At 35.2% G+C, this 15,779-nt stretch overlaps 1 pseudogene; it reads left to right on the top strand.

Annotated features, from left to right (window-relative positions):
* The first annotated feature begins 299 nt into the window (after positions 1-299).
* LOC145046542 (squalene monooxygenase SE1-like) lies at positions 300-11,718 on the top strand (annotated as a pseudogene).
* The last annotated feature ends 4,061 nt before the right edge of the window (positions 11,719-15,779 follow it).

Raw genomic sequence — 15,779 nt, forward strand, 5'->3', positions numbered from 1 at the left:
TAACCTAAGATTATATATATATATATATATATATATATATATATATATATATATATATATATATATATATATATATATATATATATATATATATATAACCGTGTACAAATTGTGATCTTAGTTTCCCATTGGAAAATGTTGCGAGGCAAACGCATTTCCAACCATATGATATGACTTATTATTATTGCATTTAGTGATTAGAATGTCATTCTAGCACCAAATGCTTTGAGTCTTTTGTGAGGAAGAAGAGTTTTAACACGTTTTTGCCAAGTAAAGTTTCATTTAGAAGATTTAGTAAAATGGAAAAGTGCTACTTAAATAGCAATCCCGAAATGTCGAAATCCTTGAAGACGAGCTCCATAAGCATATTTTGGAATTCTTCTTCTTTATCTTTACCTTTGCCGTTCACGAAACTCGGATTGACAATGGTAAAATCTCGTCAGAAGTTGAAGGTGATCTGCCAAAACTCTCATGATAAAGTCTCCAGTGTTGATGGTTTAATTGAGCTGTCGGAGACCGGTAGAAGCACCGATGTCATCATTGTTGGTGCTGGTGTCGTGAGAGCTGCTCTTGCTAAAGTACACTTTATTCTCTTATTGTTTTGTTGATATTACCAACTAACCATTCAAGAATATAATAAATATTTGACAAAATTGCAAAGATGGTCCCTGTGATATGTTTTTTTTAGGTTTAGTCGAAACGTTGATTTTTTTTTTTTTTTTTTTTTTTTTTTTTTTTTTTTTTTTGTAGTTCTTTTGATACAGTTTGTTTTTGATTTTGGTCCTCGAAAATTAAAATAACTAAAATGCATTTCTAATTGGTTTTTTTTAATATTTTTTCGATTTAATTTAATTTTTTCTAATTAAAAATACTCTCTCTCTCTCAACTTAAACTTACACATACATTGAAGAGGATATGTATAACAAACCCATCTCCATCTACATAAAACCAACACCACTGATCATCAGCTTTAAAGCCACCATCTACACGTCCTGTTCATCACAAAAATATCATGCGACAACCCTCTTCTTCACCAAATTATTGAACGACCGTTTTTTTTCTCTCTGCTACTTGATTCTTTGTTGTTTAAGGAAAATTGGGTTCCAGGAATGCAATCGAAAACTGCAATTGGAAGTTTATCCACCACCATTTATACCTGCTGTTAAGAGATTGTCGGCCACCACCACATCTCACTTCTTCTTTCTCTTTGTTTTGAGTTGGGTAAAAAACCCCAAATCGGGTTCATCCAGAAACTCAAGGAGAAAAGCCTAAATCAGTGTTGTTTAGTTTAACTTTAGCCATCACCCAACTATAGCCCTATCAGCGTTCAGCTCGACCACTACATCTCCCTTCTCCCTTCTCTCTGTTTTGATGTTGGTTTTTTTCTTGTGATTTTGGCTTTTTCCAGTCGGGGGAAAAGGTGTTGGAAATCAGGCCCTGTATACACACTTTGCTGCAGCAACAAAAATATGTATTACTCAGTTATACCACGTGAGAAATATGTAGAGGAAGAAAGAAGTGATCGTGACTCAAAAACGGCTGCAACTTTATTCTGAAAATAGATGGCTTTTATAGCCTACAAAAACCTAACGACTCCAAACAATACTAAGTCCACTTTCCTGTTTTCAAGCCACATCCTAACCATCTAAATTACTTCCAGAATACCCGGTCCAATGACCCATTCAACCTAGTTATTTGACTCATAAAATAAAAGAAAATACTAATCTAAGATTAAAACATATATAAAGATTAAAACCTACAAAAGACAGAGAATGTTTGATTAAGAAAGTGGTTGAAACAATGGAAGGAGTGGTGAAGTTAATGGGGAAGGGGAGGAGAGGAGAGATGGCGGTGAAGGCGATGAGGAAGGGTTTTTTCAAGTTTTGGGTTTCGAAAGCTCTGAGTTTTTATGGGGTTAACCATGATTCGACTTATTCTTCATGTTTATGATTGCATTCAAACTCCAATCTCGAACCCATATTTTTTGAGGATCATGAGTTTGTGAACTTGCATCTTGATTTTTATCTAAAGATTGGGGATATTGGGATTCCTGTAACTATAACTTTTCTTGTTGTTGTAGTATATGTTCAACAGAAGTTTAGTTATGAGAAGCTTGTGTAGGTTCCTGATGTTAGAAAGTTTAGGCTTTTGCTACGGCAGACAGTGGCGGATGAGCTTTGCCGCCGATGGTGGCGGAGGCTGAGATTACATTCGGTGGCAATGGAGTTGTGGGTATTCTTGAGGAAGAAAACGACCAGGGGTATGTGGGTCCTTATTTTTTTAAATAAATATAAATATTTTTTGAAAAAAATAGAAAATAAATATAATAAGGATAATTTATTCATTTTAGTTTTGAGAGACCAAAGCTAAAAGGAAATCAAGTAAAAAAATCAAGATTTGGATTAAACCTTAGAAAAATACATACCATAAGAACCATTTTTATAGTTTTGTCTAAGTTTTTTAATTCTTTTATTTTATAAACGGTAAAATGTTTTGTTGATATACACTTGTATATTCATTAAGGGAGAGAATACTTTGATTTGAATGTATTTGGTTATGGAAGAGGTAAAGTAAGGAGTTGTAAAGGCTCTAATTTTTTTAGGCCCAATTTTTTTAATTATATGATATTTGTATAAATATTTATTTAAAAATAATAACTTATAATAGTAATAAGGATTTATTTTTTTGGTTTGTCCAAGGTATTTGAGGATATTTAAATACTCAGACCGTATATTTGATGGTAGACTCGCATGTATCAGTTTATCCGATTATATATTAGAATTCATAAGTGTAGAAAACAAATCAAGCTTACAATTTGCAACGATATAACTACACAGGATGGGCGGCGAGTGCATGTCCTTGAAAAGTACTTGACCAAGCAAAATCGTATTGTAGGCGAAATTCTACATCCAGGGGTTTATAAAATTTGACCGAGTTAGATCTCAGAGGTAAGTTACAAATTCCCTTTTCGTAGATTAGATGTCATTAATAATTTATATTTGAATTAATCTTAAAAAATATCTTATATTTCGTATTTTTTCCAGATTAAACTTCAAAAAAATTGACTGGAAAATTGTAAAATGTGAGAGTTATTTCGAGAAAAAAAGAAAGGTTAAGGTTTTTTTTTGAAAAATATGAAAAAATAAAATGTTTTTTTTAAGTAAAAAATAAATTTAAGTAAAAATACAGAATATAAGGTTTTTATTTATTTATTAACCCTTTTATGTTTTTTTAGATTAACCCTTTTATGTTTACGCAGAACTAGTTTAACGTATTGTCGTTAATTGTTACAGATTGTGTTGAAGGAATTGAGGCTCAACAAGTGTCGGGTTATGTCATTTATATGAATGGTAAAAGCACGAGGCTCAATTACTCTTTGGGAAAATTCCCATCTAATGTATTTGGAAAAAGTTTTTACAATGGGCGTTTTATTCAAAAGATGAGGAACAAAGCTTCATCTCTTTCAAAGTATGATTCATTTTGCTTACATAGGGTACCTAAAAATCTGCATATACATGAAAATCCATTTCAACATGTTATATCTTTATCTAAAAAAATATATAATATTTTTGTCACATCATAACTAGTTTAGACTATAAGTTGTGGAACATCTTACTTTTAGTATGTCATATGATTGTGTTGGTTTGCACGTTTCGAAACACCACTTACACGATCAATGGTAGCACAATACACACTTTTGGGCATTTTGCCATAAAATATTCACGGCTTTGACTATTTTGACATTGATTGCATAAGTTTTTTTTGGAAAGGGATCTTCCCTAACGAGGGTTTCCGGGTCAGCTTTCGCGCACCGACTAATCCCCCACTGCAAACATAAAGCTTTGTTTCATGCTCTGGAGTCACTGCAGGCGAACCTTCATGGCCACAAGGGCTGAGTGGTGCCAGGATTTGAACATGGATCAACAGGTTATCCACCATATCTTCCACATGCCTTACCAAGCCACCACAACCCAAGTGGTTTTGATTGCATAAGTTGTTATACACTTTTGTGCATTTTGCCCAATTTTGTTGTGTTCCAAATACGTTTCAGCGATTGCACCTTATCAGCAACCACATCCTCTGAAATGTCGGCCCACGAACATGTTAATGATATTTAATTCTTTGACTGTTGTCAATTGTTAAGGTGAGTGGCTTTCTTGGTTTTTCTTTTCGACCATGATGCTTTAGGTTGGGGTCGGAATCGGGTTTTAGGAGTGGACGTGTGATAGGTTTGGAAAATAGAAAATGCATTTTATGATCCTTGCGTAAGATAAAACGAGTGCAGTGCATCCGACGAACTAAAATTGGACGAGTGAAAAAAATAGGGCTCTTAAATTCTGGGTAGTATGGTTATGGTGAGGACTCAAAAAGAAAATGTGTTTAGTTGTTGAGGTGGAACTAGTAAGTAGTAACACAATTCGTTTCCATCATACGTTATGGTGGTGTTGTTTCGGGAATTGGTTGAAGCCATTGAGTGTAGAAATTTAATTAAAAGAAGTAAAGAGATAAGGCATAGGAGATTGAGTTTGGTAAAATTTATAAGTTTAATTGATATTTATAATAAGTATATAATAAGGTTTGATGTTACGGTGAAAATAAGGAGGGCAATCTTCATTATACTTAACCATATCTAGCTCAGCTCACCACATGGTGCGGTGACATCACATATTTTAGTTTTATGAACTAGTTTATTCTATAAGTTTTTTTAGGTTGCCATGTTTGATATGCTAACAAAACAAATGGTTATGTTTGATATGATAACAAAACAAATGGTTTTGGGTTGGTATATAGATTCTAACATTTTAATACTTAGAATGCATAAAAAAAATATTAGTGATCAAATGATCTACGTAGTAATACTTTAGATGGTGAGACATTAATTTTCTTTTTAACTAATTAAAAAATATTAGTGATCAAATGATATACGTAGTAATCTAAAGATCATTTATTTTTATTATACCTAATTTTCTAATTTGAATACTTTTTTCGTCTCGGATAAATAGTTAATTTTTTTTTGTTTGTTTCAAAATAATAGCATATTTTTAAAAATAAATATTTTTTTTACCAAAATACATCTCATCTACCATACATAACATTAAATGCAACAAAATTACGGAATTAAATTCAACAAAAAGATATTATTGTCATTTTATTTAATAGAATTAATGATAATTAATAATTCGTCTACAAACAATAATTTTGGGACCCATGGAATATTACATAATCGGTTTTGAAACCAACATTCGACCTTAACCCATTTCGACAAGTAGATACCTGATTCAACGCAATCTATCCATTTTCCACTCTGAATTTTTATGCGTAAATTACCATTACTTTTGTTTTTAGATTCTACCTTTTTTGGGCAATGTAAAATTAGAGCAAGGGACTGTAACTTCGTTACTTAAGTGAGAAGGAATGGTGCATGGAGTTCATTACAGAACTAAAGATGCCCATGCAACCACTGCATACGCACCTCTCACCATTGTTTGCGATGGTTGTTTTTCGAATCTGAGACATGATCTCTGCTACCCTAAGGTATTCAATCCATATAATTATTTCCCATTAATGCCTTAATATGGATCTTTCAAAAAGTTTAAGCCTCCCGATTATGGTTTCATATAACAGATAAAAACGTCTTCTTCTTTCGTCGCTCTAGTTTTGGAAAACACAAATCTTCCATATGCAAACCATGCACACGTCACCCTCGCAGATCCTTCAATCATTTTGTTTTATCCGATTAGTAACACAGAGATTCGTTGTATGGTCGATATCCCTAAAGAAAAAGTTCCTTCCACTTCGAATGGTGAAATGGCCAAGTACTTGAAGACCGAAGTGGCTCCATAGGTATTTGTGTAAGCAAAACAGGTGCTGTAATTGTTGTGAAAAGAAAGGAAGAACAGAGTAGAACAAGGGATTAATTGCAAGGGTATTTTGGGGTAATTTTCTGCTGTATTCAACTGATAAAAAGACTGCAACATACAACTCTTTAAATAATAAAAGACTTCCAATAAACTAGGACCACGACTACCACTATTTCAATAACCAACGGGTTACTTATTGACTCCAAAAAATACTGATGACTAAATCAAACAAAACCAACAGACTAGGAAAAATAAATGACCAAGTCTTCTGTTACAAGTTTGGATTAAAGTCCAACATGCTCCCCCTTAATCCGAAATTGCATTTCCAACATCTTTGACTCCCAAAAGTTCCTTCATTTCATTGAATTTGACCCTTGCCATTGCTTTTGTTAAGACATCTGCACGTTGTTCTTCAGACCTGACATACTTCACGATGATCTTTCCTTCCTCCACACATTCACGTATGAAATGGAACCGAGCTTCAATGTGCTTGCTTCTCCCATGAAAAACGGGGTTTTTCATCAATGAAATCGCAAATTTGTTGTCTACATAAAGAACAACCGGGTCAACTTGACGTTTGGTTAGATGACTGAGTAGTGCCCGTAACCAAACACTTTGACATGTTGTAGCTGTAGCTGCGATGAACTCTGATTCGCATGACGAGAGTGCAACACTTTTCTGCTTTTGTGAGCACCATGAAATCAGATTGTTGTTGAGGTAGAATGCCATTCCACTTGTACTCTTTCGATCATCGATGTCTCCTTGCAAACTACTATCGGTAAATCCTGTCAATGCCACACCTTCTTGTTGTGAATATCTGAGACCACAATGAATAGATCCCTTCACATATCGCAGAATATGCTTCACGGCCTGATATTGTTGGGTTGTGGGTTGCTCCATGTACCTGCTCACAATCCCAACAACATATGCGAGATCGGGTCGGGTGTGAAGGAGATACCATAAACTGCCAACAATACTTTTAAACACGGTTGGGTTTACGGGTTTTCCCTCACCATGTTTGCTAAGCTGCAGCTTCTGTTCCATCGGTATTTTGGTGGGATTACAATATGCCATTCCAGCCTTCTCTATTAGTTTCTTTGCATAAGTGGATTGGCTCAATGAAATGCATCCGTTCTCCTGTTTTACTTCAATACCCAGGTAGTATGAAAGAGGCCCCAGATCACTCATTTCAAATTGACTTTGCATCTATTTTTAAGCTTTCCAATTGCACCAGCATCGGTACCTGTTATTATCATGTCATCGACATAAATGCCGATAATCAAGACTTCATCACCAATATGTTTGGAGTACACCGCATGCTCCACTGGGCAACGACTAAAACCAAGAGTTTTTAAGCTCTTGTCTAATCAAGTGTTCCAAGCTCTTGGGGCTTGGCGAAGGCCATACAACGCCTTGAATAACCTGTACACCTTTGAAGTTTGATTTTCCTTCACAAACCCTTCAGGTTGGGTTACATAAACTTCTTCCTAGAGCTCCCCATTAAGGAAGGCTGATTTCACATCAAGGTGATGAACCTCCCACCCTCTCGATGCTGCAAGTGCAAGCAATAACCTGATTGTTTCCATGCGAGCAACGGGTGCGAACACTTCTTCAAAATCGACACCGTGTTTTTGAACATATCCTTTTGCGACAAGTTGGGCTTTATGCTTGATCACATTACCCTCAGAGTCCCTTTTTATCTTAAATACCCACTTCAATCCAATCGGATTGTGACCGGTCGGTAGGTCGGTGAGTTCCCAAGTACGGTTTTTTTTTCAATTGCTTCCCACTCGTTCTTCATTGCAGCCTGCCATTCAGCATGTTTCACAGCATGTGAATATGTTGTGGGTTCGTCTTCCTCTATGAAGTACAACTGATCATCATCAAGATCCACTCTCTCGACCCGAGCATAGACATCAGCAAGTGATCTGTACCATCCTGGCCCACATTCACTTGAGTCGCTAGTTGGGGAGTCACCAAAATTGGGTGTAAGGGAGTTGCTTCCTTCACTTGAATGAGTTGAAGGCATGTCGTGTGCATGTAAATTCTCCTGTAAAGAAGTGCTCAAGGGTGTAACAGTACCAGATGGTTCCATTTCTGATTGTGTCTCAAGATTAGGACTGCAATAATCAGTGCTATGCACTGTGAACGATGCAAATTGATTAGAATGTTTTTCTTCTTATTGTGACCAAGACCAACTTCTTTCCTCTTCAAATTTCACGTCCCTACTGATATACAACTTCTCAGTTTTGGGATCATATAACTGGTATGCTTTGGTACCAGGTTCTATGCCCAAATGAATCACCATTTGACTACGATCATCAAGCTTTCTTAAGTATGGCTTTGGGACTTTCATATGACCTACACAACCAAAAATCTTTATGTGACTAACATTTGGCTTCATACCTGACCATGCTTCATATGGGGTACAATCAGTCAATGCTTTAGTCGGAAGTCGGTTCAAGATGTACACAACATGCCTCACAGCTTCACCCCATAAACTCACCGGTAGAACCTTACTCTTCAACATACTCCTGGCCATTTCAACAATGGTTCGGTTTCATCACTCGGCAACACCGTTTTGTTGCGGGCTGTACGGTGTAGTAGTTTGCTTTACAATTCCGACTTGTTCACAGTAATTTGTAAACTCATGTGAAATGAACTCTCTGCCTCGATCGGTTCGTAGTGTTTTGATCCTTTGATTGGTTTGGTTTTCAACTGCTACTTGATATTTTTTAAATGCACCAAATGCTTCATCTTTGTTCTTCAACATGTAAACCCACATAGGACGGCTGTAATCATCAACAAGTAATAAAAAAAATACTTGTTTCCACTTTTTGTTGGTGGTAAAATTGGTCCACAAAGGTCAGCATAAACTAATTGAAGGGAGACTGTGGACCTATTCTGGGATTGAGACAGGAAAGGGTTCCGAGTCTGTTTCCCTACCAAGCATCCATCACAAAGTTGATTTGGATGATGTATTTTGGGAAGACCATCCACAAGACCTTTTGTAGCCATAGACTCCAGAGCACCAAAATTCACGTGACCTAGACGGGCATGCCATAACCATGCAACTTCATCCAACTTTGCCATTAAACACACATTTTCACATTCTTCAAGGGTTACTTTGTATAACCTGTTTGGGGATTGATGTGTCTTTATAAGAAGCTTCCAATGCCTGTCAAATACCCATAATATTTCCCCATCCATGAAAACCTTATTACCGCCTTCTGAAATTTGACCCAAACTTATGATGTTATTGCATAAGTTTGGTATGAAATACACATCTCGCAACAGCCTTTGTTCGCCATTTTTACACTGGAATAGAATTGAACCCTTGCCCTCGATACAAACCACAAAATCATCACCAAACTTCACTCGACCCTTGATGCTTGTATCCAAATCTCTAAACTTTGATCTCTGACCCATCATGTGATTGCTAGCGCCATTATCCAAGCACCACAAATTGGATTTGACAGACTTATCTTCTTGTGGCCGAAGCTTTGGGTTCACATACTTTTCATGTAGCAACACTACATCAGAAACCTCTTCCATGCATGCTGCCATGAGAAGAGCGGGTTCATCTTCATGAGTATGTGCCAAGAGTGCTCCCTGTAGATTTCTCTTACGCCGAGGCTTACGACACTGTGATGCGAAATGTCTGATATCATCACAGTTGTAGCATCTTAGTGTGCTATGGTCATGACTCCCACCAACACCTCGTCCTTGTTCACGATTTTGTTGATGTGAGCTGTTATGTTCACGATTTTGCTGATGTGAACCGTTATGTCGGCCACCTCTTCCGCTACTTGTTCTTCCTCGGCCCCTACCTCGTCCTCTGTTAAAGTTCCTATTTTGTTGTTGATGGTAGGATTTACCACTAGAATACGACTCTCCTTCTTCCTTTTTCTTACTTCTTGATTTCCATTCCTCTTGAGTCAGGAGTAGCTGGGTAGAGACGTTATCAACTTGCCCACGAACACGCTCCTCACGAGCTTTAAGTCTTCCTACCACCTTTTCGACCAACATCGTGTCGAGATCACCAAATTGCTCAATAGTAGAAGATATGTGTAAGAACTTCGTAGGGACTGCTCTTAGGAATTTCTTAACCACATATGACTCTTCTATTGTTTCTCCCAAGGCTTTGATGTTGTTTACAATGTTGTTCAACTTCATTGCAAAATCATCAATACACTCTGTCTCCTTCATCATTAGACACTCAAATTCTGCCTTCAATGTCTGAATCTTAGCATTCTTCACACGATCAGCACCCAAGTACATTGTTCTCAATGTCTACCATGCCTCCTTTGTCGATTTCGTTTCCGCCAATGATAACAACATCTCTTCCGGGATACCTTGATAAATGGCAGCCATTGCCATCTTATCCTTCCTCTCTTCCAAAGTTGCTTTCGGATCTAAGGGCTCTACCGCATCCCAAACTCCTTGGGCTTGCATGAAGATCTTCATTTTTATGGCCCATGTAGTGTAGTTGTTCTTGGCTAACATCGGGTAATGAAGAGTAATCTGACCATCTTGCTTCTTTCCATCCATAGGGGTATTACGAGGCATGTATTTTGGCATATACTAGCTTCAAACTGAAGAGCAACCTAGTATGATCTGATACCACGTGTAAGCAAAACAGGTGCTGTGATTGCTGTAAAAAGAAAGGAAGAACAGAGTAGAACAAGGGATTAATTGCAAGAGTATTTTGCGGCAATTTTTTGTTGTATTCAACTGATAAAAAGACTGCAACATACAACTCTTTATATAATAAAAGACTTCCAATAAACTAGGACCACAACTACCACTATTTCAATAACCAACAGGTTACTTATTGACTCCTAAAAATACTGATGACTAAATCAAATAAAACCAACGGACTAGGAAAAATAAATGACCAAGTCTTCTGTAGCAAGTTTGGATTAAAGTCCAACAATTTGATCTCGCCGTTTTCTTGTGTTTTTTTTTTCCGAGTATAGTCATGATTAATTCGATCTAAAATACTGTATGGTAAGTCTTACAGATACCACATGAGCTATATGATGCCTTCATAGCAGCAGTTGATAGAGGAAACATAAAATCAATGCCCAACTGAAGCATGCCAGCTGAACCAAAGACTACTCCGGGAGTGATTATAGTCGGTGATGCGTTGAATATGCGACACCTAATAACTGGAGGAGGAATGTCGGTGGCTCTATTGGATGTAGTTTTACTTCGTGATCTTCTTAGGCCAATAGATGATCTAAACGATTCGTGTAAACAACTCAACTGTTTCTACACTCTCAGAAAGGCAAGTTGATTAATTAGCCAGACTATACTGATCATCCTTTCAAAAGTGATCAAATGTAGACTTTTTAGGCGAATATATAACAGAGTATGATTTGATGGTTAGTATCTGCATGCAGCCGGTGTCATTTACGATAAACACATTCGCGACTGTGGCGTACAAGGCATTTAAGAGCGAAATACGTAGCATTTGTTTCGATTACCTGAGCCTCTGAGGCATATTTGCGGATGGAGTGATGTCTATATTGGCAGTACTTGACCCACGCCCGCTGGTTCTCTTTCTTCAAGTCGCAGCGGTGGGGGTCTACGGTGTTGGGCGGTTGCTTACCCCCTTCCCTTCACCGAGACGGCTATGGCTCGCAGCCGAGCTGATCGCCGTGAGTCCTTTTGCCTATGATTTTCTAATTCTCTTATAAGGAGTCATGTTTTGCTTTCGATATTTGATTTCGAAATTCGAATTCAGGATGCGGTTGGAATCATGTTTCCGGTTCTTAAAGCTGAAGGAAGTATGCAGATCCTGGGTATGCTGTTGGTCGATTTTGTTGGCTCAATACTTTCGTTGAATAAATGAGCTTATGATCAGAAGATCTCCGTTTTATATATATATATATATATATATATATATATATATATATATATATATATATATATATATATATATATATATATATATATATATATGTTGAATTTATAAAACCACGTTTTTTTTATATCTAAAAGAAATTACTGTGACAAAGTACATTTTGATTTTTAGCACCTGATTTTGAAATGAAAGCGTATGGATGGATGTTTTGGGCAAAATAAATTTAGTCTCTAACTTTTATTTTTCAATTGAACAATCCTCCATCTTTGTTTTTGTACAACATTCAGTACCATTACGTGTTTAGCATGCTAGGGGTATTATTGTCATTTTATCCATGGCAACTAAATGGTATAACCAAATGTTTCTTCCCATATCCGTCATCATTGCTCTTGTTTATGTCGAACACACTCATGTTTGGACTGATTGATTTGAAAAACCCTAATGAAAAGATGAATGAGGTTGCATTAGTTGTTATCATTGCGTTGAAGACCTAATAGGAATAACTTGAAGAATGAATAATGTTTGATCAGATTCACAATTCTAGAATGTTGATAATTTTTAAGAATTTTATTCATTTTTGTTGATATTCTTTTAGAATATGTATAATTATATTAAAATGTATAATGCTTTTAATCTGTAAGAATATGTATGAATTTATATTTAAGTTCGGATGTATAAAAATATATTAGAATGTTGTTATTTTTCAACCCCGGATTCAAAAATGTTGTTATTCTTCACTAATATTCTAATCGAATAAAATTCTGAAAGAGCAGCATTCTAACAAAAAAAAATTTTGACAGAATAAAATCAATTATGTATAAAAATTACGTTAGAATTAAAATTGAATTAATTAAAAAATTCAGATTTTTAAAATTAGGAGAATTAATCATCCCTAAAAATCCAAAAACTTCCTTTTATAAATGTAGTTAATTGTCCAAAATACCCTTTTGCTAAAATTTGTGTGATTATCTGGTACATGTTATCCCATTGTAATATCATACACCCTCAAATCATGTCCATTGATTAATTCCATCCATTGTTCCAGATTTGTGCATTCTGACATACAATAGTTAGTAAAAACAAAATAACATAAGCTACTTCATATAAGGTGAAATGTTACCAATAACTTTTGATGGAGCTCCATTCATAAGAAAATTTGCAGTTAGGACACATTTTGCTTGATATATTAAAGGTAAAGAGGCTTGAAAGATCAAATCTATAACAATATTAAAAAAATGTTGATGCATTCTTTCAACTACAAAAATTTTGTTGTGTTCTTTCTACACAAGAAAACTGATGTAGAGTTCCTTCCCTTTTGAAAAAAAATCAATGAATTGTAGTTCTTTTGCATTGTCTGATCTGAATATCTTAATTTTTGCATCAAACTGTCTAGTTACCATTTTGAAATGTTAGGGAATAAGAACTTGTGCCTTAGATTCATTTCTAATCAAATAAATCCATGTGTACCTTGTACAGTCATCAATAATGATATAAAGAACCTATACCCTGATGGGAATTTATGTGATATGGACCCCAAATATCAAAGTGAATCAAATCAAATGGTTTATATGAAACATTATTAGTAGATACAAAAGGTAACTATTTATGTTTAGCTATTGGACAAACAGATCGAGGAAACAAGTATTGCTTTTATTATTACAACCCACAATACTATCAAGAAATTTGACTTTGTCTTTAGAAGGATGCCCCAATATTTGATGCTACCTTTGAATTGAAACAACATTGACTTTAACTTCTGTTCCCATTTAAGTTCTTATCTATGAATTATGTAACAAGTAAAGGCCATTTGTAACATTACCCTTGCTAATCACTTTCTCTGTTGAAATATGTTCAATCAAAGCATGATTAAATTAAAATTTTACCATTAGATCTTGATCATGCGCTATTAAGGATGTAACAAATACCATATTCAATTCAGATTGTGAGACAAATAACACTTCTTTGAGAATTAGATCATCATTTAATCTGATATCCCCAACTTTATCAATAGGAAACACTAATTGATTTGGAAACCTTATTCTTGTATTTTAAACTTTCTTTATATTCAAAAACAATTATTGGTCATAATATACATGACTTGTTGCTCCTAAATCTAAAATGTAAATATTTGACTTAAAATTTCCAAAATTAAGAGTCAAGATATATGATGGTTTTTATGAATCACAAATAAACTTATACTCTTAAGTGTGCATGCAACCCTAATAAAAAACTATGTTTTCTCTATTCAATCTATGACTATGAGCATCAAAAGGAAACCCTAAGAACACTAGGCTATTTTCGAAAATACCACAATAGGGTTAAGGATTATATACCTTGATTGTTATTGAAGAAAATAACAAAGAAACCTTCTAGTTGATCCTTTGGAAGCAAGCACCATAATTGTCTTGTCTCTAATGGAATCACACCCAACACAAGCAAGAGGATGAGAGGAGAAGGAAGAAGAACTTTGTATAAGGCTTATAATGAGGAGGAGTCACAAAATTATGAATGGTGATGGCCCTTTATATAGCTAAGGTAGCTTGGTGCCAAAGCTAGGGTTTAAGGAGGAAACCCTAAATCCCTTTGCTTGGTGACCAAGTAGCCCATTCCCCTCATTAAAGGGACTTGGAAAAAAAAACTCCTTGGGCTTGCCCAAGTGATTTTCGTCCACCTCATCCATTGAGGTCCTTGGGCTTCTTTCCTCAACTTTCAATAAATAACCAAATAGACCCTGCATTTTTAATTAATTCAATTAATCCCAAAATTAATTTCCGATTAATTATTAATTAAATAATATGATTTCTAATATATTAATAAATCAAATATTTCAATTTTAGCTCAAATAATAAATCAACCTCTCTCTATTTTTAAAATCATCTTGTCTAGTTGCTAGGTTTGAGGGCAACCCAAAATGACTATGCTACTACCAATTCAAGTTTATAGCAATTATACTTATGGGCTATGACACCTAATCCTGCAGTCTCCCACTTTGATAAGTCTAATAACTATAATTTCCAGTATAACTTCTAAACTGATCAGCAAATTGTAGCTTCCAAAAGCCGTTGTCGAACTCTAACCCAGTCGGTTACGTGTCCTAAGATAAGTGATCATAATCCTCCATTCTGTAAGATATCATTCGGACATGAGACATGGAAAAAATCAATCTCATTGTCCAGTACTTTGGCTCCCGATTTTTGATTTGTGATGACATATAACTTCTAATCAAACACATCAATTTAGTCCTGGTCGGGCCCGGTACTATAAGTTAATACCAAATCATTGACGGGCCCAAAGATATCGTTTTTCCAATTAAGGCAAATGAACGAATAAACTTTGACTTATATCTTGCATCATTCACTTATCAGATCATGAACAACAATACATTTTATAACATCAAGTTACTGATGCGTTTACGTTTCATCAATGCACAACTGACTTGCAAACCACAACTCATATATCTCTTTTTCAGTATTATAGGATGTTATTGTCTCATAATTACTCGTGATAAATTTCATGAAGTAATTCTATGAGCATGGGTTAATCCAATACTTAAATCTCCATTTCAAAGTACTCATGAATATTGCAGCAAAATCATTACTATGTCTAAATCTCATTAGACAATCTACAGTTCAATTCATGATAGTCTTAATTCACTACTTACTTCTGAAAGTATGACCGAATATGGACTTTTGAATAATTGAATTATTCGATAGTAAAACATGAAAAAATGAAACACAATAATAAACAATTAAGAAAAGGTAGTAAACAAACTCATAAATAATTCTCTATTATTTAATCACCAAAAGCCAATTACATTTACTTTGTTAAAAGTTTTAAAATAACCATCTAACTACTAAAACTAATATCATCTTTCGAATCAATGCCCTTAGCATGTTGAATGTGTTTGACCCTACTCAGACCCTTTGTGAGGGGATATGCAGGATTTTCTTCTGATGATACCCTCTTTGCTACGAGATGACCTTCTTCTACTCTATGTCTGATGAAGTGGTATTTCCTGTCAATATGTATTGATCTGTCATGATCTCTTG

Source organism: Lactuca saligna, chromosome 5, assembly GCF_052625555.1.
Source record: "Lactuca saligna cultivar CGN05327 chromosome 5, ASM5262555v1, whole genome shotgun sequence".
NCBI lineage: Eukaryota > Viridiplantae > Streptophyta > Magnoliopsida > Asterales > Asteraceae > Lactuca > Lactuca saligna.